Source organism: Apostichopus japonicus, chromosome 2 (assembly GCF_037975245.1).
Source record: "Apostichopus japonicus isolate 1M-3 chromosome 2, ASM3797524v1, whole genome shotgun sequence".
Taxonomy (NCBI): domain Eukaryota; kingdom Metazoa; phylum Echinodermata; class Holothuroidea; order Aspidochirotida; family Stichopodidae; genus Apostichopus; species Apostichopus japonicus.
This window is the reverse complement of record NC_092562.1, coordinates 1,799,273-1,824,040: the sequence shown is the minus strand read 5'-3', so window position 1 is coordinate 1,824,040 and position 24,768 is coordinate 1,799,273. Positions and strand designations below refer to the sequence as shown.

Here is a 24,768-nt window from a genome sequence, read left to right as displayed (position 1 = left end):
CAGCCCACACCGCCCTCGCAAATGTGTATTCTTCATTGTAACTAGTTTCAGTGGAAGCCTTGTAACACGTAGGTTTCCCATTGACTGTTTGGTATATAATTATGTGTTCCATGATTCAGAAATTCCGGCGACTTTAATTGATTCACTTCATTATTTATGTTTAAAGGCCATTTCTCAATACATGATTGTTGTATAGAAAATACAACATTGACTGATACAATGGCGTACATAGTAGGATAAGGTAGGAGGTGAAGAGGGAAACAAATTCTAACCCCCACCCCCCTCCCCCACCCCCAACCTCCCGGACTGATTCAGGTAAGACTGTATACCTTTATGAAATACCAGAAGCTAATAATGGATTTTATAAAGAACCCTGTGGTTTTTGAAGCCAAGTCCTATGTAGGGGTGGGGTCTCGGGACTCACCCAAGAACATAAAGTTAGCTCTAAACGCAAATTGTGCTATAAATATACCTGTTTTGTATGTGTGTGAAGACAGAGAGAGGGGGTGGGGGAGTTGAAAGGGGGATATTTACCCGCAACTGTCGTCCTCGTCCCCGACTGATTGTCACAAATTCCTCTACAGAACCATATTTCCTCGACTTAAAGTGAAAGGTAGGGGCATCCTCACCCCCCCCCCCATCCACCTTCCTCCCCCAAAATAATGTTGATATCTTGTATACCGCTCAAAAGCACTGCTATTATTTCGGGTTGTATTTTAGAACATTTCGTATGTTTTGATAAATGACCCTGTAAACAGATTGTTTTCTCAAAAACACTACTATCAGTACAGGTTTTATATAATTTTTATAACATTTTTAATCTTTGAGAAAACGACCCGTTTAAAACCACCTAGGACACATACGCAGAGAATTATGTCAATTCCCGCAGTTGCAACACCGTGAAAGATCAATGCGAAAACAAAAGACTCGTTTAACAGTGTAGGACAGGTTTGCCATGGACAAGTATATAGTGCGGAATAACATCCAAGGTGCTCTGTTATTAACATGAGGTTACAGGTACATTTTTTGGTTGTGGTCGTTAACAGAACTCATACAGCAATGGGATTTCATATTAAGGCCTACTACTGAGGAGACCACGTCATTTTCAAGTTAGCCTTAAAGGAACATTCCAGAGATTAAGCATATTTTGCACATGAAATATCTTGAAAACTAGAATAGCTATACAAAAAACAATGAATTACCGTATACTATAGCATACATGTTTTCCCCCCATGCACTATGGCAAATCATGACTAAAGTATTGTCAAATTCACCTTTTTGAATGCATATCCCGTTATGTCAACTTTTATTACGGATTTCGAGTGATCAAAATTAAGACACATATTAAAAGACCAGTTGTCCGAAGGACGTGCAATGCAGAAAGCAAAAAACAATAGAAAACGTGACACATTCTAATTAGCGTATAAAGGACTGACTATATACCTTAGACATGATATTGCGTATGTATGTAGATTAAAGTTATCAAATATTGCCCGAATAAGCAATATGTGCAAAACATTTTTTTTTTCCTTTTTTCATGGAAAAAAAGTAAATAGAAAACCTGAAATGATACATTAGAGCAGTTTTCAAATCCCTGCTTATTTTCTCATGACTTATTAATTCTTCAATGTTGATGTTTTAAGAAAGGCAATGCTTGGCCAATTTATGAAAATTAGTCATTTTAAATAAAACCCAGAGGAACAAGGCGTTAAGCCCACGTGTGGAGATATATATACGATAGTATCATTTAGTGAGAAGAGCATGCGCCGTTTTTTATATACCATCTTTTTTTCCTATCTCTCTTTCTTCCATCTTTGATAAGATTATGAGATTTTTTTTGGGAAAAACAAAGAAAACATATAAATTTGATGAGTACTTTGCGTCTATTCAAAGCCTTTTTAAATGATCATCCTTGTCTGCGTGTATATATTGAATTATAAAAGTATTAAAATTTGTTTATTTCGAGTTTTATTAATATCATTAGCTCGTTCAAATAAACGTAATGATTTGAAAACATGATGAAACACGAATCTTTTCAAATAATCAAGGTACACTTTTCTTTCTTTTTTGATTTTTTTTTTATTATGAGTATTATTACATCTTTTGTTTAGACCATGCATGATTCGGTGTTCAATATTTAAGAATCTTTCGCAGTCATGTTCCAGTCACAGGTGTCTCTGTCACGTGGTGTACATAAGTGCTGCCGGATTTTTATTCTCTCTCTCTTAGTTTGGCTCAATGTTTGGATCTCTACAAGAGTAATCATGTGGTAGTGGAATTGATCTTTTATAAAGAGTGTCTTAGAAGGAGGACGGGGGAAGGGGAAGGTAGGGGAGGGAGGGGAATGGAGGGAGGGGGTGGGAGGGGAGGGAGGGAGGGGGAGGGAGGGGGAGGGAGGGGAGGGAGGGAGAGGGGATCGATGTGTTTCGAGGTTGTCGTATATATATATAAACATATATAAACATATATATACATATATATATATATAAATATATATATATATATATAAATAAATATATATATATATATATATACATATATATAAAACCACGTTTCGCCATGCAATTAAAACGTTATTTGATAGACACACTTGATATATTCCACAGGGAAAGCTTGTCCGATCATTGATTTTGTTGAAGGCTACGAAGTAACCACATGTAGTGGTAACGTATAACGTTATGGTATCTTATAAGAGTTTCATATTTTGGATAGATATGTCTTTTAACTTCTACGAGAGCCGTTTCATGTGGAGCTATTAATATTGAACATTTTAACCATCACTTGCTTTTGGAACGGAGAAGAGAGGGGCGGGAGAGAGGGCGTAGAAAAAAACAACAACCAGAGATGCTTAAAAATTTAAATTGTTTTAGTTTATGTAGAGATTCTCCAACCATTACAGACCATTCGTGGCAGTTGTTGTTCCTTAATAGAATACTTAAATATCATTATTTATTTAAGAATTGATTATTTGTGCCATTGAATGGAATAACAATTGTATAGTCTTTTCACACTATTTCGCGGAACTAGTCAGTATGTTTTCATAATGGTAAAAAGAAATGAAAGTAGAAAAAAAAACATTGTTTGATTTATACCAAATTTCTGGTCATGTGAATCATATTTATTACTTCGATCTGCCACGAAAGATACTATACTGAAGGTATAGTTTAAACGGTTACAATGAGTGGCGTAGGAAGGTACTTTTGAGTGGGGGGGCTGAAGACTGATGGCCGGCCTGGGGAGGGGTCTAAGGGGAGGGGTGTCCCCTTTGGAATTTTTCGCATTACCAGGTGGCCTCAGATGCAATTTGGTGCAATATAGCACACTTCAACACCCACTCCATTTTGTAAATAATTTTGCATTTTCACCTGCCCTTAGATGCAATTTGGTGCTCCAAGTGAGATTTTTTTTCTCATTTGGAAATGAAAAAGGGGTTTTCTGAATTGCGAAGCGGGGGGGGGGGGGCGGAATGATACTTCCGCCTCCATATTTTTCACTGTGGGGCTGGCGCCCCCCAGCCCCCCGGTTCCTACGCCCTTGGTTAAAATATTAAAATATACATTTTGGTTCACTTAATGTTTGAACAAATTCAAGACAATATTACACATGCAATTCTCCGTTTCCTTTAGTTACAACAATTAACATATATTTTAACACGAGTTCGTTTTTAGTTCCGGTCATATGCTATATTGACCGTTTTTATTACTAATTATTTCACGATAAAGCTATTCTCACAAAATAGAGGGCGTGTAGACGAATGACGTGGGAGGGGGAGGAGGTATCTGGGATGGGGAGGCGCGTTGGACCAGAGACGGTGTGACTAAGGTTTATATCTTGATGGTTGACTAAAGGCGCGTTGAAGTCACCCGGCTGACATTAACGGGTGACTTTAGACATATTATTTTTGATCGTTTTAACTATTAAAATGCCACTTCGATCGATATTGATTGTATTTCTGTACCACAAATACAAAGACCATTAGATCAGTTCTTCAGATGGAAAACACACACAGAGACACACACACAAAAAAGCTCAATGGGAAAACTTACAACTGTTTGGGACCTCAAATGACATGTTTATAATGAGTTTCACATTTGTCAAGGACAAATGATGTTTGAACGACATCCAAGAATCGGATGCTTTGCTGTTCATATGAAGTTTAAAGACCATATTTTGGTTAAATAATTAGAATTGATAAAACAATGCATTAGCATTAACAATAAGACCTGCACCGAGGAGCTCAGTTCGTCACCAATTAAAGGAGTATTATTGGGATTGAGTATATAGCTTAAAGGCGAATATATTGAAAACCGAAATAGCTACAGCAAAAATTACTAGCACTCCAAATCTCCCTTTTGTTGTTGTTGGACTATAGTATAGCATATCAATCCAATAATTGTCTGTCTGTATGTCTGTCTGTCTGAAGCAATCACTGAAAACGGTATTTTACGTTGGGTTGTAACCTTTGTGTCACATTGGCAATGTCATGTGACATATTTACTTTTACTGGTACCTTATGGACTTTTGCCCTCGTACCCTGAAAATTCGGACATCTAGCACAGATGACATATGAGTACACTGTACGGTTAAGTACTCGTAACAGACGCGCTCAGAGCCTTTACTCAAACTTGATGTTGTACTTGATGTTGTACTTGATGTTGTAAGGAGTGTTGGCTCAGTGGTTAACACCGGTGCTTTTCAATCATAAGGTCCCGATTTGTGTATGTCGTCCAGTTACAGAGTTGTTGACAATTCATAATCATGGACGTTAAAATATGAATCTTAAGAGACTGACTTCGGTCAGCTTGCGGCTTTGATAAGTCAATGATGGCTTCTTCGCGAGTTCCTGCTTGCAGGAGGATAATATAAATACATACATACTCCTTCTACTTTGGTAAGTCTGTGCATAATTTAGCAAGCATTAAAATTCAACATTCTCCTTTTAAAAAAGCATGTGAAATCTCTCAAGAAGACCTGCATTTGACAAACATTTCGATGAGCGTTATTCGTCTCCAGGAATCTCTTGCACATGACATAGTACGAAAAAGATGTAAACTGGGTTCTTACACTTTTTCAGTACATTTCTCCGGCAACTGAAACGTTTCTGTTTTTTAGCGCAAGGCTAAAAATCCCAGCGTTCATTGAGACATATATTTAAAGCGGTGATTATATCTTTAGCCTAGACAATCAAACTTAATTTTCTTTTTGAAAAAAAGCGTTCGATGAAGCAAAACGATTCAATCACCTGTAATTAACTCTGGATTATATTTCTTGCAGGTTTCTTCTAAGACCTTTGAAAATCAAATTGAATGAAGAAAATTGACCTTCAACCTTCTGCAGATAACACCCCCCCCCCTCCACTTCACCCCCTATCATCACCCAATAACCTTTATTCTTTGTCTACTTAACCAATACATTTTTTATCGAAGACGTAGAAATACCCTCAATTGTTACCAAAAGTCGACTCTTTTGTATACAACGAAATTAGCCTAAATATTTTTGAACAACCCATAGTACAGCCTACCATGTCTCAAATAACAGTTGCTCTTATCTGAACAAATGTTTCTTTTCCTAAGGGTGTTTGAAGGAAACCTCATAAAAGGAAGAAAAAAAACCGAAATATAATAAGGAAAATAAATCCAAGGTTGAGGGTGTCCTTATCTCACCTTTTCATGGTTAGGCTTTTCTATCCTTTCATAGTAGAGCCAATTACATCTTTTGTAAACCAGGACAAAAGATCTAGGTCGCCGATGCTTCAGCAGTCAATCGAAGAATTGATGAATTTACCTTCACGCCATTACGAGTTTGAAACCAATGTTCCCTTTTAACAACAACACGCCTTTTCCCCCCTATCTTTTACCCATATACTGGTTTTTTTTCCATTAACAATAGCTGACAATCCTATTCTTCCATCTCTTTTACCACCGTTTCTGCTGTAGCGTTTTCTTTTTCTGGGCTTAAAACAAAGTGTTTTGGTAGCACAAAACAACGACGGTAACGAGGCGAAGAAGCAAGTAAGACAGTATGAAAAGAAATAAGAGACTTGGCAAATAGGACACGTATAATAGAAAATCATATCGTGAACAATACGAGCAGTTAACGCGAGATTATTCGTACCTATTATCTTAATACTTTGTGTCAACTCAGCTTCGGGCCTTTTCTCTTGTCGCAAGGTGACGAGGCTTAGCAGCTACGGGGCCTTGTAAAATTCAAAAGGCTAGCTTTTCTTCCCCTCCTTTTTCTTGTCTCCGTTTGCTGTCGCTTTTTTTTTCTTTCTTTTATCTTTCGTCCTTTCTGTTTTGTTTTATTCTTAAAGACAGTAGGGGTAAGTCAGTAGGACAGTTTTGTAGCATAAGGATTTGTTCTCAGGGATTGATCTGTGGTCTTTAACGTGTGTAAGAACCCAATTGAGCGGTTAATCGGAGCGGAAGTTGTTTACTAATTTGCATCGATTTTTTTTATAGCTGTAGTTCTAGATAGTATGGGTGTTGGACTGACGGGCACCCTTCAATCAAAACGGGAGGTCACGTGACTCGTGCACAGATGGTATATGGGGTCTATAGTCGTAATAATGTAAAGTAGGTAGGTACGTAGGTATAGACATATAGTCTGGCTAATGAACTAAGAATGTTTGTAAATATTTATTTAAAACAATATAAAACAAAAAGGAGATGAGAATATTCTTTTTGCATAGGTTAATTTCGTATTTGCCAATATTAATCAGTTTAGAACTAATATTTACTTAATATTATTTCTATGTATATATACACACGCACACATATCCTTTCATTTCCTTTCCTATATATATATCTATATATATATATATATCTATATATATATATATATCTATATATATATATATATATCTATATATATAAATATATATATATCTATATATGTATCTATACATATATATATTTATATATAAATATATATATATATCTATATATATATATAGATAGATATATATATAAAATATATATATATATATATAGATAGATATATATATATATTTATAAATATATATATATATATATATATATTTATATATATATATATATATATATATATATATATGTATGTATATCAGAACAGAAAAGTCCAATACAAACTGCAAGTTATATTTTATTTTCCAGCACCTTATTCCCAGGTTACGTTAATTTGATGGAAATATACAGGAAACCTCCTGTATATGGTGCATGGTCCAAAAAAATTCTAATATGTAATTAAAATTTTGTTTTGTATTAAACTTTTTGATTTTCTATTCTAACATTTATTAGAATATATTCCAACTCATGCAGTTACATTGAGATATCGTCGTTTAATCAATGATACGGTCTGTATGTACCGCATGTACGGTTAACCAGTATTATTCGCTAACACAGCAGTATTTTTAACCCTCAGAAGTTGATAGAGAAGTTGAACGCCAACTGGAGTTTTGCCAACAATGCCTCCCAAACAAACAAACGCTATATCATATGTGAATTTGATATATATGAACTCTAAACAGTAGACAAAATGAAAACAGATAACGTGTGAGAAACTGAACCAGTGTAATACTAAAGCAGCAATATTAATAATTGTTTATTGAAATTAAGATGAATATATATACAATAGGTTCATTGTTTTTAGTAACCCAAAATAGATAAAAAAAAAAAAAACAAGCAACTTCAGAAGCTTAACACGCGAAATCAGTGTTACTTATACAATAATTCTTGGTATTAGTTTAGCATTTGATAGGACATGTTGAAGCGTGTCCAATATCCAATACATTATGTATGCGATGTGGCAAGCCAAGCCTTTTCCTCATGTTTTCTCACTTTCTTTATGTTGTAATCAAGAGGTTAGCTTATGATATTACTAATATGCTGATTAATATATTCTATTTATTACAAACTACCAAAACAAAATAAAGATTTGTGTAACATTATCTTCTTATAATAACACAAATACACTTAATCTTTTCATTCAAATACAGCTTGATATAGTCGACCTAAACGACTGAATTTTGATTGGATTTTTTGTCACTATGTTATCGAACTTTTTAACAAATTCACAAACTAGACTCGCGGAAAAGAAGATATTCTATTGTGGGCGGTGAGAGGGGGGAGGGGGTGATGAGGGCAACCTCGCTCAACCTCGAAAAGTGGAAAATGTTTCGGCATGCACAGATATGGCTTCGGTTGCCAAATACAACACTGAACTCTATGCAGTACGGTAGATACGTATTGTGAGCAACTTGAATCACGCCTTCGTGAAGAAAGAGGGAAAACCAAGGGCAGCCGAAGAGGTTTCATTCGTGGTGGTAGGGAAGGGTGAGGATGGGGGGGTGGGTGAGGGTGAGGGGGTAAAAAACCTCGAGAGGGCAGGTGGTGTGATTTTTATTTGAGAAGGTAAACCATAAAGTTACCTGAAAACATTCCCCCCAAAAATGGATCCTCTTTACTTTCCGTGGAGACTAATTCCAGTATTTTAAGGTTTATTTGTTTTCGACAAATGGTTTCTTAATTACGTTTTCTCTTAGTTTTTCATAAACGAGGCACTTTTTCATTACACCAGTATTGAATAACATACAATTCTGTAACAAAAGGGCAACTTTTTGACACAACAAAAGGGCAACTTTTTAAAATACCCAAATTCGTCAAAAATACTTGTTAAAACACATGGGCATTTCTTTTTTATGAAAAGGGACACTATTGATTTTTCATAAAACTGGGAGAACGTGCTTCCAGTGCCCTACCCTCCCCTCCCCCCCCCCCTCCACCTCCGCAGCGCCTCCGACTCCGTCGCCTCTGCAGGGAAGAGGGTTGCGTGTAGGGTGAATGGTGAATGGGGAGAGGAGAGATGTGTGACATTTTTCACGATAAGCATGCAACAATATTTATTCCTGCTTCATGTTTTTGCATTCCTCCTACATCACCCCCCCCCCTTCCCCATTCTTCTCTACGTCATCAGATATGCTAGAATGACAGATAATGGTCACTTATGTACTATAAAATGAACTTTGATTCCACTCTCAAAGTCTGTTCATTCACTCCTCAATGTCTGGGGAATAACTTGAAAAAGGTCAGAAAGCAATTTTTTTTTTTTTTTTTTAGAATGCTAAAATTTGTGTTTCAATACTGATGATCTTAATGAAGGGCCTAACGAAATTTCTCAATCTAGAATATCCACTGACAATATTAATAGGAGACTATGGCTCCTTCAAAATGGTCACGAAATACAAACCTACATTTACATGTGACTGAGTTATCTGAAAGTGTACTTCAAATATAAAAGGTGAATAACGCATTCCATGGTGGCTAGTGCAATCAATAGTGTGTCATGATAAGCATATCACAACCGAGTGTGTATGTGGGGATGGGGCGGATGGGGGGGGGGTGGTGAGAGACAGGATGGCTTGGAAAGCCGTTTCGGAATCTACAAATAAGTAAAATGTTGTAACAATTGAGTACTTAATATGATTTTCTTTCCTTGGTCGAATTCCTTGGTAATGTTGTGTCATCATGAGAGAAGATAGAGCCGGGGTGGGGGTGGGGAGGGGAGGGGCACCGTAGCGCAATCTTAACTTGCCCATTATGTCTAAGAACAGCGTTCACTTGTTAAATATATCTATATCTATATCTATATATATATATATATATATATATATATATATATATATATATATATATATGATTTTAATTTATATATATATATATATATATATATATAATGTGTTTGTGCGTGTGTGTGTGTGTTTGTATTTGTATCAAAGAAGGGAAGTCTGAAGGTGGGGAAAGTGGCGATGGGGTAGGCTTTGAAGATTTTGTGAAAAGGAGATTAATGGATTAGCTTCACTACATCTACTATTTCAGCCTCTCTTTCCTTGATTTTCGTCATGGTACCGTCACTGATACAGATGATTTTGAAATACTGCCCTCTTTTTTTGAGTAATACGCTCTTTCGACGGAAAAGTAAGATTTGAAACGCTTCTCTTCTCTTTGTAAAAATAATAGAGATTAGCTAAATGACTTGTAATCTTTCCTTTTGTTTTCATTGAAATATAAACAACCTCCTCTGAACCCACGAGTTGCTACAGTGGTCACCGTTACATGGGAATGAAATTTCGGTTCGGTTTCCACAGCGTTTTTAAGAGTTCCTTTTGTAAATAACAGCCTACTACCGTCATGGGTCATTTCCTGCTTGTAGTGCAACTTTCGTTCCTGTTTGGGTGGATTTCTATTGACATTTTTACCTTAAGAACACAACTCTTTAGGCTGGTAATTCTTTCCTTGATTTCAATCACCTTTCAACTTTTACTATCTGGTATTTTGATAAGGTAAATAAAAGAAGAAGAAGAAAAAGATACGCCAACCGGTCTGCTTTAATTATAGGCCAACTGTTTGTGTTATACCCATGGCAGCCAACCACAACATTGTAAAACATAAGGAAACTGAGGCTCATATGACATGTTACGATTCCTTGTCAAAGTGTTTATTCAGACGATGCTGATAATCTGCTGATCATCTGACTAATATTTAGCTGACATTAAGACCACGGGGATGAAAGTATTAACAACTCTAAATATTATTCCAAACCCATTTAATATTCTCAACACACACAAAAAAAAAACATGAATATAACTTTCAATTCAACTATATGAGATCTGCATAGCTATATATGCCAGTCACGTACGCCCACCTTAGCCAGTTCTGCACCTCTTCAAACAGTTTGTGTTAATGTCATTAGTATAACATCACGCTTTGACAAATTCAATACAAAGTGCAGCATTACAGTGTTATGGAAAGTTGGCTTTACTCTGCGTTTAATTTTGCGCTTGTTTTCAGCGACCGAGACCATGAGAATAAATCTGTTTCCGTCTTTAAGTGTCTCCCCTGTCCCCTGTCCCCTCTCCCCTGTCCTCTGTCCCCTCTCCCCTGTCCCCTGTCCCCTGTCCCCTCTCCCCTCTCCCCTCTCCCAGTAATAGCCAATTGGTGTAGGGTTACCGTATTTTATCTCAAGAAAGACAAGTTGTCCCGGTCTTGGGATGTGGGGAGGGGGGGGGGAGGGTCTAACTTGAGAGGTCCAAACTTACTTCGAAAGGGTTAGAAATTTGAAATTCAAAAATTTCAATATAGGATCAGAATGGTTGAGGACCTTTTACTATGGACAAGTTGACTTTCTTTGCTTAAATTTGAGTTGCTAGATGATTAAATCGGAACAGTATTTTCCTTTTTTTAATTCGTCCATTTTGATTGAATACAACTTTGCTGGAACTACCTTAAAAAATCCGGAATTTATTCTTTTTAGCAAGTTGTAAAGTCACTCAGCAACCTCCCCCACACCCCCATGCCTCCCCACAAAAAAACCATAGAAAGAATGTCCGGAGAAAATACGGACGTAAGCTTGGTGGCATACAGGAAACTGGTTGTTTATGTTCTTTGATGTACACAACCAGTGTTGGATAACACAATAGTGACTTTGTTTACATATTAGGAAGTTGTTGTATAACCTGACAACTCAACAATATACACGCGAAGTGAACCAAAAACAAACTAAAGAGCAGGCTAAAAAAAAAAAAAAAAAGTGATACACAATTTTTTTTGAGCATAAATTGCTTTATTCCACTTCATCCAAAATATAATTGAACTTGAAATAACACTTTTGTGATCAGTTGTAAAACTTTGTATTATCATTCTTGACTATACGGCTATTTTATGATTCACGCATAGTATTGGATACCCCCTGAATGTAACTAATGGTATCTATGTTGTTAGAAACATTGGGAAATATCCCCTCAGTCAAAACCAGAAATGCTTTTATATCCAAAAAATTAATGTAAGTTTGTTAATAGGTTTTTTAAACAATCCGTTAGGTTTTTGCCGAAATGTCATCACTCCCTGTGCCAAGAAACATATTTTCTAATGTATATAAGAGATTTCGAGATCCGGCTTTAGGAATCACAAATGATTTTCGAGTTGGTTAGCATCATGTTTGATCTCTAGAGTAAGGCAAAATATGTCACCAAAAACAGCACTAGTATTGTTCGTTACAGGTGACAAACGCCTACAGTGGAATAACGACCTTCCTTACCGGTTTCGAACCTCTGGACATACAAACAGCGTCCATAGCCTAGTGGTTAGGGTGTCCGCGTACAAAGCGGGAGGCCCGGGTTCGAATCCCGGTGGAGGCTGGAAGTTTTTGCACTGTCCTTGATTTTCCAACTCATTACGATTTCAAATATATATATATATATATATATATACATATATATATATATATATATACACATATATATATATATATATATATATATATATATATATATATATATATATATATATATATATAGATTATTAAATGCCTTTGTTTAAACTGACTCGAAATTAACTACAACACTTTAGCCTCGCAGTTTTTAGTAAGTACATTTTGATTTTTATTTGGTTAATAAAACAAAACATCATCTAAAAATCATTGGGGGAAAAAAGGTACATATTTCTACATATTTTAAACTAGTCTCTTATACCCATAAAATTAGTTTGCACTTCATACAGGTTACCCATTCGTGCTTTTTATGTAACTTTTATACTTATCTTTTTAAGTTTAGAAAATGAGAGGTTCGTAGTAAAACCTCAAGAGCCTTTTGAAATACTCAAAGCTTGTTGACAAATAAAAAAAAAAACCATAATTAATGCAGGGGATCACTGCACTACAGAATCCAGTAATTTATGTGTTCTGATTCATTCTCGGTAGCTGCCCAAATGACAGTTTCGTGCTATATATTTCCTTATCCTGTATCGTTCAAATTCGGCTGTCAGCGCCAACGTTTACTTATACACACATATGTATACACGCACACACATACATATATATATATATATATATATATATATATTATATATATATATATTTATTTATATATATATATACATATATATATTTATATATATATATATATATATAGCTCTTATATATAGCGTTTGGTTTCATATTGATTTATTTACAAACAAGTTGATCTTGAAATAAATTTTCCCTACATTATGATATATATATAGCTATGATCGCTACGTCTTTACTATGAAGATATAAACACAATAATGTCGCGATGAGTATCATTGCAACCTTTTAGATATAGTTTTATGTTACGGTGTATGACAGGTAATTGATATAGACGCTACATATATATATATATATATATATATATATATATATATATATTTATATATATTTATATATATATATCTATATATTTATATATATATATATTATCTGCCAACAGTAGAACTTCCAATCTAAAAGTACAGAGAGAGGGATCTGTACAAGTACCGTAACTCTATCATCCTTGATTAATTACGATAATCATTTATATATATATATATATATATATATATATAGGTATTGAGAAAGTATTGAGAAAGACTTATATCAATACATATGCACATTGAAGGTCATCAGTGTTAATAGTATTATATACCTAATAAATTTGAGCACAGATTTTTTTAAAAGACACATACATTTGACTGTCTGAAATTATACTGAATTTTTCCATACATGGCATGATGATGGGGATGGTGTAAGGAAAAACAAACATAAATTTAATGTATTAATGAGTGAAAGTGCTCTGGAGGTTGCGTTAAAGTTATGGAAATGAATTAATTATTGGTGATCAATTTGGATTTTCTTTTACTCGATACAGCGTTTTTCAGACGTATTTATATCGATGCTCCTTCATTAATCTTTCTGAACACTTCAGCCGATATTTCCTCTTTAACTGTAACTGCTGGGGCCTACCTACAATTAATACTCCCATTGGATGGGAGGGGTACGAGAGTATGTGTGGGGCGGGCTGGGGTGGGGTATTAATGGGACCTAAAACGAATTCCTGGTATATATGTATGTGACAAGATAGGCTATAACGAAAGGTGGTATGTCTATGCTGTAACGAACGTATGTAAGGCCATGGCACGCCATGTAAGCCGTGAATTCATGTATGACGTCACATCTGCAGCGTCAGCCTAGCCTTCTACAATACCATTACATAGGCACGTACCAAACTATATCGATTACAGTAGGCTAGCAGGCAACCGTGTAACTAACGTTCATTGATAGTGCAGTGATGGTATTCTTTAGTACCATGACATAAATAATTATACAGAATCAAGTTGAAGTAACATTTGGCTGAATTCAAATAGTTATTCTGCAGGTAATACCCCCCCCCCTCCCTCCCCTCTCACTACCAACCTACTGTATAACTAAGTTGATGTTATAGCCTTAAAAATATAAAGTCATAGGCCTCGATGTTGACGTCATGCCTGAGATCCCGGGCTCATATGGCGCGCTGTAAGACCATGGAAGTGTGACCTTAACAGAGTACTACTTCCACGATAAGACTAACTTACGTTGCGCTCTCTTTATAAGGACGTCCAACATAACAAGAAAATTCTCTTCAACTTATACATTGAATATACTTAAGAATATGAAAATTTACAAAGAAAACCTGAATTATCTAAATATATATTTTTTTTAATAATGGTCAACTTTTGCTCTAAATGATTGGAAAATATATTAAAATAGTCTTATTTCATATTATAAGAAAACTCTCACACATACACGCATACTTATACACATGCAACCACCCACGCACGCACGCACGCGCACAAAACGAGAAAACGACATGCAGCGGGCCTGTGACTCTGTACTTTGGATATGAGGTGAACAGTTTGACAATTATATTCAACATGGGACGTTCGTCACTACATTCCATTGTCATTACACGTTAGTGTTATCACACAGGAGAATCAAGAAACCGCCATTTTGTCTACTTTAAAATCAAAATTAACGATCATCTATAATTCCTTTGATAAAACTGTTTAGTTACAAAAGAAACGAAAGACGAAGAACGACAAACAGAAAGAAAGAATGGTCGAAAAAAATGGAAAATATGGTGAAATATATTTGCGGCTTAGTTTCTTTATTTTTTTTATTATCGTTTACTCAAAACCTCTCTAGAGTTTCGTTGTGACTTATTCACTTGGTTCAATTTTAATGACCAGGTTTTTATAGGTTTCGGCATCGACAGGTGTCGTGATTAAGAAATGATAAGATACACCTGCAGAAAAAACAATGAGCCTGCCTTTCACCTTTCTCCAAATATGTGACTTTTTTCCCTTTTTATAAACGAAGAAGACAATATATAAAATAACTTGTTTAAGTTGGTTTAAACTTCAAAAGTGGATTAACATTCTCAGTATATAACGTTTTCTATTATATAGTGTCTAAACTTCTGACTTATTTCCACTATAGTCATACTCAATTCGGGAGTGTTATAGAAATAGACAATAAAATATTCCTGCACTGCAGGGGGAAAAAACAGTTTGAAGAGGTGTTGTAAACTGCTTGTATGTTTGAGTAAGGGTGCTGCAGAACAACAACATCTAATCTCTTAACGTACACCAGTAAGTAAACAGACGATAATAATAGAAATCAAACTTCCATATTCAAAAAGTTATCGTTGCAAGGAGCTTGGCGGTTGGGATTTCCCCTTGAACACTTTGCACGAGCATGGCTAGAATATTCATTCAATAATTCATTCATTGTTTAACTCAAGTCATTAATCAAATTAAACATGCACCTGATTCCATGAAACGTATCTCATTCATGCTTGTAAGGGATCTCATTTGAATCATCTTAGTGGAAACCTTTTCAGCGTTTAGATATCATAAAATAATTCTTCAATTAAAATCATCGTTTTGTGTCCAGCAGGGAGAGATGAGCGAGGAGATACGTTAAAAAACTGGAGAAAACCAGTGCTGATGAAAGTTGTTATGCTTTCATAATTTATGAATTTTGTTGTCATTGAACAAAAACTGTATATGATGCTCTTCTCAAAAGTCTTTTTAATGCAAATTGACAGCCATTAAAAGTTCGACTTTTTTTGTAACGGGGGTATTGATTCCCTCATGAGCTTGCATTTACCATGGTTACAACAGAATTCTCTTCCCTCGACACTGTATTTTGCTGTCCTAGGGGTGCATGACAACCCACTTTTTGGCAAACATTTTTTTTTTTTTTTTTTTATCTCGGGCAAAGTTTACGGACAGACAAGATTCAAGTGACAAGACAGAATGGAATTTGGAATCTGTTTTGAAATCTGGTTATGTTTTAGGTTTCATAATAGAAGATTAACGGTGATTTGAGACCCAAACCTTCAGCAACTATTACCTATAATAACTATTAGATTATCATTGATAGAAAGGCGATTTCCTTTCCTTCTTTCTGTTTTATATTCACCAAAAACAAGACTTGAATTTATCGCAAAAATACTATTCGGATATTTTTGACATAATATGAAAAGGGCTGAAGGAAATTTTGGGACAGAAATGAAACTTGTATATATAAACTAATGAACTGCGAAGCTATGGGACTTTAGTACATTGCCTGGTATCACAAGCAAAGACGACTACACTAAAAAATATGTAATTTTTAAGACAGTTGGGTTGCGTTTGCATTTGCTTGGAGTACCCCTCCCCAGCACAACACTCCACGTCACAGCCTTCCCATATTTAATGAGTTTCCCGGATTTATCAAAACTTCACATATGATGTGTCTTGTCACACACAACAAATGTACTGAATATGGCGCATATTAGCTATAGGTGTCCGTTATACTGTAGTTATGTTTTCTGAACGCGCTACACCCCCTGTAATCTAAAACACAGTCAATTCATACGTATGTGGCTATGTTTGTGCATGGGTGCGCGCGTGTGTGTGTGTGTGTGTGTCCGATTTTTCACTGCTCATTAGCTCATGTATTCACCTGTCGTATACGCAACACAATTACTTATTGAATTGATTCCATGCCAATGATATTGTGAAAGACAATCTACTTCCATTAAGTTGTCCGGACTATGTAACAACAGCGCAAAAGCACACAGGGCATTTGCATGTATATATATATATATATATATATTTGTATGTATATATGGAATGTGTCCATGTTTATAGCAAATACGTAATATCTAAATAGATTTCGGTTGCTTCACCACTAAAACGAGAATCACAAAAGTTGACATTTTCATCTACATTCGCTGTTCAATTTGAAAACAAATCATAGGAAGAGGAAGTTGGCTGTAGTTAACCCCTACGCCCCACCCCACCCCACCCCCACCCCAACCCACCCCACCCCCACACCTACCACTCCTCCTGACAGCCCTACCGACAGTCTGATTTGCAATATTTTGCGATTCCAATATTCATTGGTGTTAGTGGATTTAGTTTGTAATGCACCACCGTTCTATTTAACATTGATGCCGGAGGATGGAGAGGTGGTGTATGGGGAGGGGAGGATGGTTATGGAACCATTTGTGCATTCATTTAATTTCATCTGTATTATATATATTCTGTATTATATATATTCTGTATTATATTGTGTACATATTGTATGTTCGATTACTTTTGTTCGTTTATTTGTTGTTGTGTGTTCTTCTTTTGTCTTTGTTTCGTGTATTTTCCTTTACTTTTGTTATTACTGTTAGATTCCTTTACTTAGCCCCTCCCTCACTCCATCCCTGCCTCCCTCCTTCCCTCCCTTCCGCCATCCCTTCCTCCCATACACACCCTCCCTGCGATAATAAAATGGTTTTAACCCTATCATGTATTAGCATGACATAACATGCAGAAACGGCAAATCACATGTGGAATTTTCTGCAATGACACAAGAGTATATAACCTTATTCTTTTCCCTCTATTTTCATGATTTAGAAAACGGATATAATGATGGTTAGAAAGTTGCGTCAAGTGATGTTAATTACATAATGACATTTGGCTAGTTGTGATGGCTGAAGATCTCTTCAAAAGCCAAATGTTTCATACTCTCTGCACGAACATGGGATAAAAATTTATTACTGATGTCGTAAACGTATAAGATATAAAATTAACTGCCAAAACGTATCTCGAAATCCCTTAAAATGTCAACCTTTGGACAGGACTGTCTCGTCAACAAAAAAAAAAAGAACTAACTATTGTAAAACAAAGTTTGTGTAGTCTTTCAAAATATTTATTGCGCGTTTAGCAACAACATCTTCACTTTGTTGACACTGTTAGAAGACTAAATGAGGCAATAACTGTAAAACAGTTTGTTCAACAGTAACCGAACTACCCAGCCAGATATCTTTGCCTCGTCATGAAAGAAGAGGAACCGCATTTGATAAAGCGTTTTATTATTAATTTTCCTTCTTGTGTTTCTTTGGGGAAGGCCCCCCCCCCCCCCAATCTTTGTTGGATTACAAGGAGGTTTCAGTGTCGTAAAAGACTCTAATTCTGGAAGGTGTTTTGTATGAAGATCTACCACGAATTACCATATCCTCAAAGAATATTACTCTTTGGGCAAACCTACTTGACTGGTTTATGACTATACGACAGCACATAATATAAGTGTTATCAAACTAAAGGCCCATAAACACAAAGGTGAAGTAGTCTTCTGCCTGCGACTTGATCGGCTGTACTAAAACAAACTTATCATTACAATATAAAGTCTAAGTCATAATATCTCTTTATATATTTATATATGTGTGTATATATATATATATATATATATATATATATATATATATATTTATATATATATAGATATAGATATATATAAAGCGGGAGGCTCGGGTTCTAATCCTGGTGGAGGCTGTAAGCTTTATTTAACTGTTTTGGAATTTGCAACTATATACATAAATATGTATATATATATATATATATATATATAAAAGAAATGGATATTTAGTGTGTACAAGCTACTCAGAAGAGTGGCCTGATTTCCTTGAACTACAACCCGAACCCCCCCCCCATCCCCTCCCCCTCCTATTCTCATGTTACTTTTCATTTCCTGGTTGGCCCACGAAATAGTCTATCCATTATTGAACGCATCAACAAATATATATTTCATCATAACATACTAAAGTAGTATACCTTATGGTAAACTCCTCATTTACGCGTTTAACGTATATAGGTCTATGTAGGTGTTATATCACTGTAATTCTAGTTTTAATAACAAAGATCTTTTATACTATCAACATTTATAACAATATCTACATCATCTAGTTTCGTTAGCCGATTCAATCAATGTTCAGACAAGTCTATAGTTCCACATTATTTTCTCTCTATATATGCCTGTCGTTGCCCTTTTCTCTTCTCCAATCTTCCACTTTATTTCATGATAGAAGAATGACCCAATTTTCACTAAGTATTACAAAATAATACAGACTGTAAGCACCCGCGATGATTGATTTGTACGCACATAGTACCAGTTCTGCGAAACGTACTAAATCCCCAATAGAATTGTACTTTACATTGACAGCTGACATTTTTTTTCTCTTTCTTTATTTTCGTCTTTTTCTTTTTACCTTTCCCTCCTTTGCTCGTAAAACAACATAATCAAAGAATGTGTATGACATATGTGATTCTGTGCAACATAAATAAATATAAACATTGTAAGCCGGATGATGCGACAGTAAGGCATTACTCATAGTTATTTACAATCGATGGGATTTCACGTAGCCCGGTAAAAGAAGAATTTATTGGCCACAAGAGAGGTGTCTAAGTTGTCCAATTATTCTATGCAATTCAAGGTCATCTCTGATTAATTAACTCACGCAAAGAGACCTTTATCTCACCATTGTCAGTCTCTTTCTCACTCTTTCTTTCAAAAAAATATATAATCATAAAAAAAAATAATGTTTTCTTCTGGTCGTAAATTATGCCATCGAAAGCCGAATGTGCCTTTATTTTGTCTGAATCAAATTTAGCCAGGTTTAAGTTGACGCAACTGAACGTGGGTAAATAACTTAGTTAAATTACCGTGCAATGTGTTCGAAAGCTGGGACAAGGTTGGTGCAGACACAAGGGAATATCCCTTTGTTTTTTCTCATGGCTTAAAGTTGTTTTGTCTTCCCTTAAAGTAGTATAACGATAATAGATGTCATTATTTAGTTTGTGTTTCACAAGTTTATTAGCTTATCTCAAAAAAAAAAAAAAGATGGCAAAAAAGAAAGAAAAATAAGTGTGATGTTTTGACAAACGCTTGTAATATTCCATAAGTAGAGTTTATTAAGTTTATTTGTACATAATAGCAATGACGCCTTCATAATTGTTTGTGGGGCTTTCTCAGTATTTAAAGAGGGGGATTGACACACACACGTATTATAGAAACTAGAATGTCGATTTGTGACGTCTTAGTTAACTTATCTTGTACAACTATACTCCGTCACTTATAAAACATCAAAGGTCGTGGCGACATTTTATCACGTGATGATATGAGTCACAATAATACATAACAATAAGCGATAAAGAACTTTTTTTCCGTTATGATAATAATTTTAACGAGTTATACAACATATGGCATAAGCACCTTGAACAAATCTTTACCTTGCCATTGCGTTAACGTTTGAATAAACAGTTTAATCACTCACTGCACAGGTTAAGTCGGCAATGTTTTGTTGGTGGAATAATAGCCAAAATCTAAACTGTTGATCTAAAAAGAAAAAAAATGTTTGACTTAATTTTCATGATTAATGAGTTGCGTATATAACCGGCGTACATACACCTCGAGATAACCGGATTATAGTACTAAAGAGATATTTTGAAAAATATGTACCATATACTTTGGATGAATAGGTTACTATCATGTCAAAACAATTCACTTGACAAATAAGCTCGCTAAAATATGCTAAGCAAAGTTTTAGAGTATACCCTTGACTAAGCAGCAAGCTGAAATAATTGTTTTAACCAACCTCCAATTAGTCGGAATATCCAGAACCGTGCAAAATCTTCCAGCCTCTACCGGGACCCGAACCGGGGCCTCCCGCTTTAAACACGGATACCCCTACCAACCAGGCTATGGACACTGATTGCACGTCCACATAAATAATATAATATATATATATATATAAAAAAATATATATATAAATGAAAATCGTAATGAGTTGGAAAATCAAGAACAGTGAAAAAACTTTCAGCCTCCACCGGGATTCGAACCACGGGCCTTCCGCTCTGTACGCGGACACCCTAACCACTACGCTATGGACGCTGATTGTATGTCCAGAGGTTCGAAACCGGTAAGGAAGGTCGTAATTCCAATGTATGCGTTTGTCACCTGTATCGAACAATACTAGTTCTGTTTTTGGTGACATATTGTGCCTTACTCTAGAGATCAAACATGATGCTAACCAACTCGAAATCATTTGTGATTCCTAAAGCCGGATCTCGAAAGAGATACTTTGAACAGACTTCATGTTAATATATATATATATGTATATATATTTATATTATATTATATTTATATTATATTTATATATATTTATATTATATTATATTTATATTATATTTATATTTATATATATATATATAAATATATATATTTATATAAATATATATAAATATATATACATAAATATATATATATATAGATATATATATATATATATATATATATATATGCATACAAACATACATACACACATGCATGTGTCTCCATGTGAAAACAAGTATGACACACGAACACTTGATAACGACACTGACAAGGTTCCTATAGCTTGTTCCTTTAAGGGTGCATATGTTGCCAGGTTCCAAAACTTCTAAAAATGGTGACAACACGTCACGGTATGGTAATATGATTTATGCAAGATTTATATTGAAGGCAGCCATCCACCATGGTGACATGGTTTTGGGTAGAACTTTAACACCACACCTGGAAATTAAAAGCAAAGAGCTCACTAAGATTCCCTAGACGCAAAAGAAATAAAGAAAGGCCAGTCAAAACACGAAGGGTTTAAAGAGCAGCTCTGTATATTATAGCTAATGTGAGTTGAATGTATTATAAAGGTTTTTTTTTTTTCCGGTGATTATGATGATATGTACTTTACTGTGATCGTTATGACCCCAACAAAAAGAAGCTTTTGTCTAAAATTGAATCTTCCAAATCAAATGGAGTAAAATCCAGACAAAAATAATACTAATGACAAACAGACGAAAAGAATTTAAAAAAGAAGAAGAATTAGATGGGTTGGGAAATGGAGCGAAGTGTGGTATAACGGAGAGTAAGGGGTGGGGTAAAGTTATTCGTAAAAGAAAATAATTCGTCTTTGTTATATTACAAAAGAAAGGTATTTTGTTTTGTCAAAAGCCAAGTCAGTCAGGTCAAATATTGTCATTTAACTTTCCTCCATTCTACAGAACCTCTCACCTCACTGAAACACTTAATCATCTACTTAAAATTCTAGTAAAAGATGAAAAGTGTCAACTTAAAATTCGGGGAAAAGAATATAAATTTATCTGAAAAAATATATAATTATATATATTTTGTAACATAGCTACAGTGCGACGTCATCCGAATACCAGAGAACTATAATGGATAGATGGGATTAGGTGCAGGCAACATCGCATGACGGTCTTACTCCATCTTCGAGTAAGAACCATGTCATAATTGGATTGGGTCACGTGATTCTGCAACTCACTACAAACGGTTTACACAGTTTTACAGCTTTTTGATGGGTGTGTCGGGGTCGGGGAGGAGGGTAAACTTCTTAAATTTCACCGACTGATTTAGGTAGGTAGCGGCATCAATAAGTAAGGACTACTAGAGGCTATAGTGAAGGATTTTATAAAGGAGGAGGTGGTCCTGATTAAGGTGGCTGGAACCGACCCCCATGTCAAGTTTTAGAACTCTACGACTGGACCTGTATATAACTTAATCAACTTTAAAAATGTCACTGTGTATAAGACAAAATTTCTTTCAGTCTTCATAGGCGTGCGTAGACAATTAAAAGAGTACCCGCGTGACGTCACAGTTGCTGAAACCAGGTCATGATGTCATTGTGGTGTTCCGGTGGTTGAACCCAACCGCAAAAAAAAAAGATAACAATACAATCATTGGCATAATATGTTGTCAAGCGGTTAGAACAGAGTAGGTCGTAAAATAAACAAAACATCGGATGCCGACGGTTACCGTGGAACAACAGTTGGTACTGATGACGGAAAACCCAACGTTAATTTGTTATGGTACAGCTGTCTCTGTATATGTAGATATAGATAGATATAGATATAAAAGATCAACACACCACTGCACAAATTCCACTGCACGACCGGTTTCGTCCTTTTGGGACTCAACATACAGGCGAAGGTAGGAATCGAACCCCGGACCTTCGTGTCACAGACCGAACTCATTACCACTAAGCCACGGTGATATACTCGCGTGAATGTGTATTATTAGTAATAGCTATATATATATATATATATATATATATATATATATATATATATATATATATATATATATATATATATATATATATATATATATATATATATATATATATATAATATGTCACCACAACAGAACGAGTATTGTTCGATACAGGTGACAAACGCCTACAGTGGAATTACGACCTTCCTAACCGGTTTAGAACAGGCTGGACATAAAATCAGCGTCCATGGCCTAGTTGGTTAGGGTGTCCGCGTACAAAGCGGGAGGCCCGGGTTCGAATCCCGGTGGAGGCTGGAAGCTTTTTCACTGTTCTTGATTTTCCAACTCATTACGATTTTCATATATATATATATATATATATATATATATATATATATATATATATATAAATATATATATATATATACCGAACATCCTGTAAGAAATCTTGTTATTGGGTTAAACGCCAAGAATAATAATAATATATCACATGGCATGAATCATGGAAGTCTTTTGTCGAATTTCGTTTCCCTAGTTTGTTTTCTACGTTTTTCGTCGCAATCTGGTGTGAACTTTCACATGGCCTTGGTAAAATGTTGTAGATTTATTTGGCAATGCAAGATATTCTTTAACTTGGTACTAATTACTAACCTACGGTAGCTTGAGGGTTTTAAGTACGACAGAAGCCGATATAAACTTGGATGCAAAATGTTAGTCTGCACTAGCAATTAACCGAGGATTTTTTATTACTTCATACCTGATAAAAAAAAAACCAATAAAAAAAACTTCGAATCTCTATTTGCATTCCACTAAGGCTGTTAGGTTACATATTACTAGGATTACAATCTAATAGACTTACAACAATATACCGAGCCTCTTGGGTTATTTCGCAACTATGCAAAAACTGATAACATAACTTTGCACGTTAACAGTATAAATAGGCTTATAACCTTAAGAGTCTGCATTAAGTTTAACAATATAGCATATTGGAGTTATCCAGTTATACCGTAACTGAATAAGAAACCTAAGAGTCTGCATTAACAATATATTTGAATTATTAAGTTATACCGTACCTGAATAACAAACCTAGGAGTCTGCATTAACAATGTATATTGAGTTTATTATGTTATACTGTACCTGAATAAGAAACCTCAGAGTCTGCATTAACACTATATATTGGGGTTATTAAGTTATACCGTACCTAAATAAGAATCCTTTCAGTCTACATTAACAACTAATTGGGCTTTATTATGCGTTTTGGGTTTTTTACTTTTTATTTATTTATTTTTTTTTTTTAGTATCGTTTAGTACGGGTGTTTTTGATATTGTTGCTTTTGGCTTTTACATTTTTTGCCTTATTGGTTCTATATATTTAATATTTTGGTACTTGTTACTATTTGTTTTTAGGTTTAACATGTGTAAAGCGCTTTGAGCAGCTATACCGTACCAGAAGAAGAAACCTTCGAGACTGCATTAACAATATATTGGGGGTGATTAAGTTATACCGTACCTGAATAAGAAACCTAAGAGTCTGCATTAATAACATATTGGGACTATTAAGTT

General features: G+C 35.1%; 1 long non-coding RNA gene and 1 other non-coding gene across 6 annotated transcripts in view; one reads left to right on the top strand and one right to left on the bottom strand.

The window, feature by feature from the left end:
- Positions 1-24,768, bottom strand: part of LOC139972630 (uncharacterized) — a 190,469-nt gene that overhangs the window by 92,386 nt on the left and 73,315 nt on the right. The window lies entirely within an intron of this gene.
- On the top strand, positions 23,447-23,519 carry Trnac-aca (transfer RNA cysteine (anticodon ACA)). The gene has a single exon. It is a non-coding gene; the product is annotated as a tRNA-Cys (tRNA).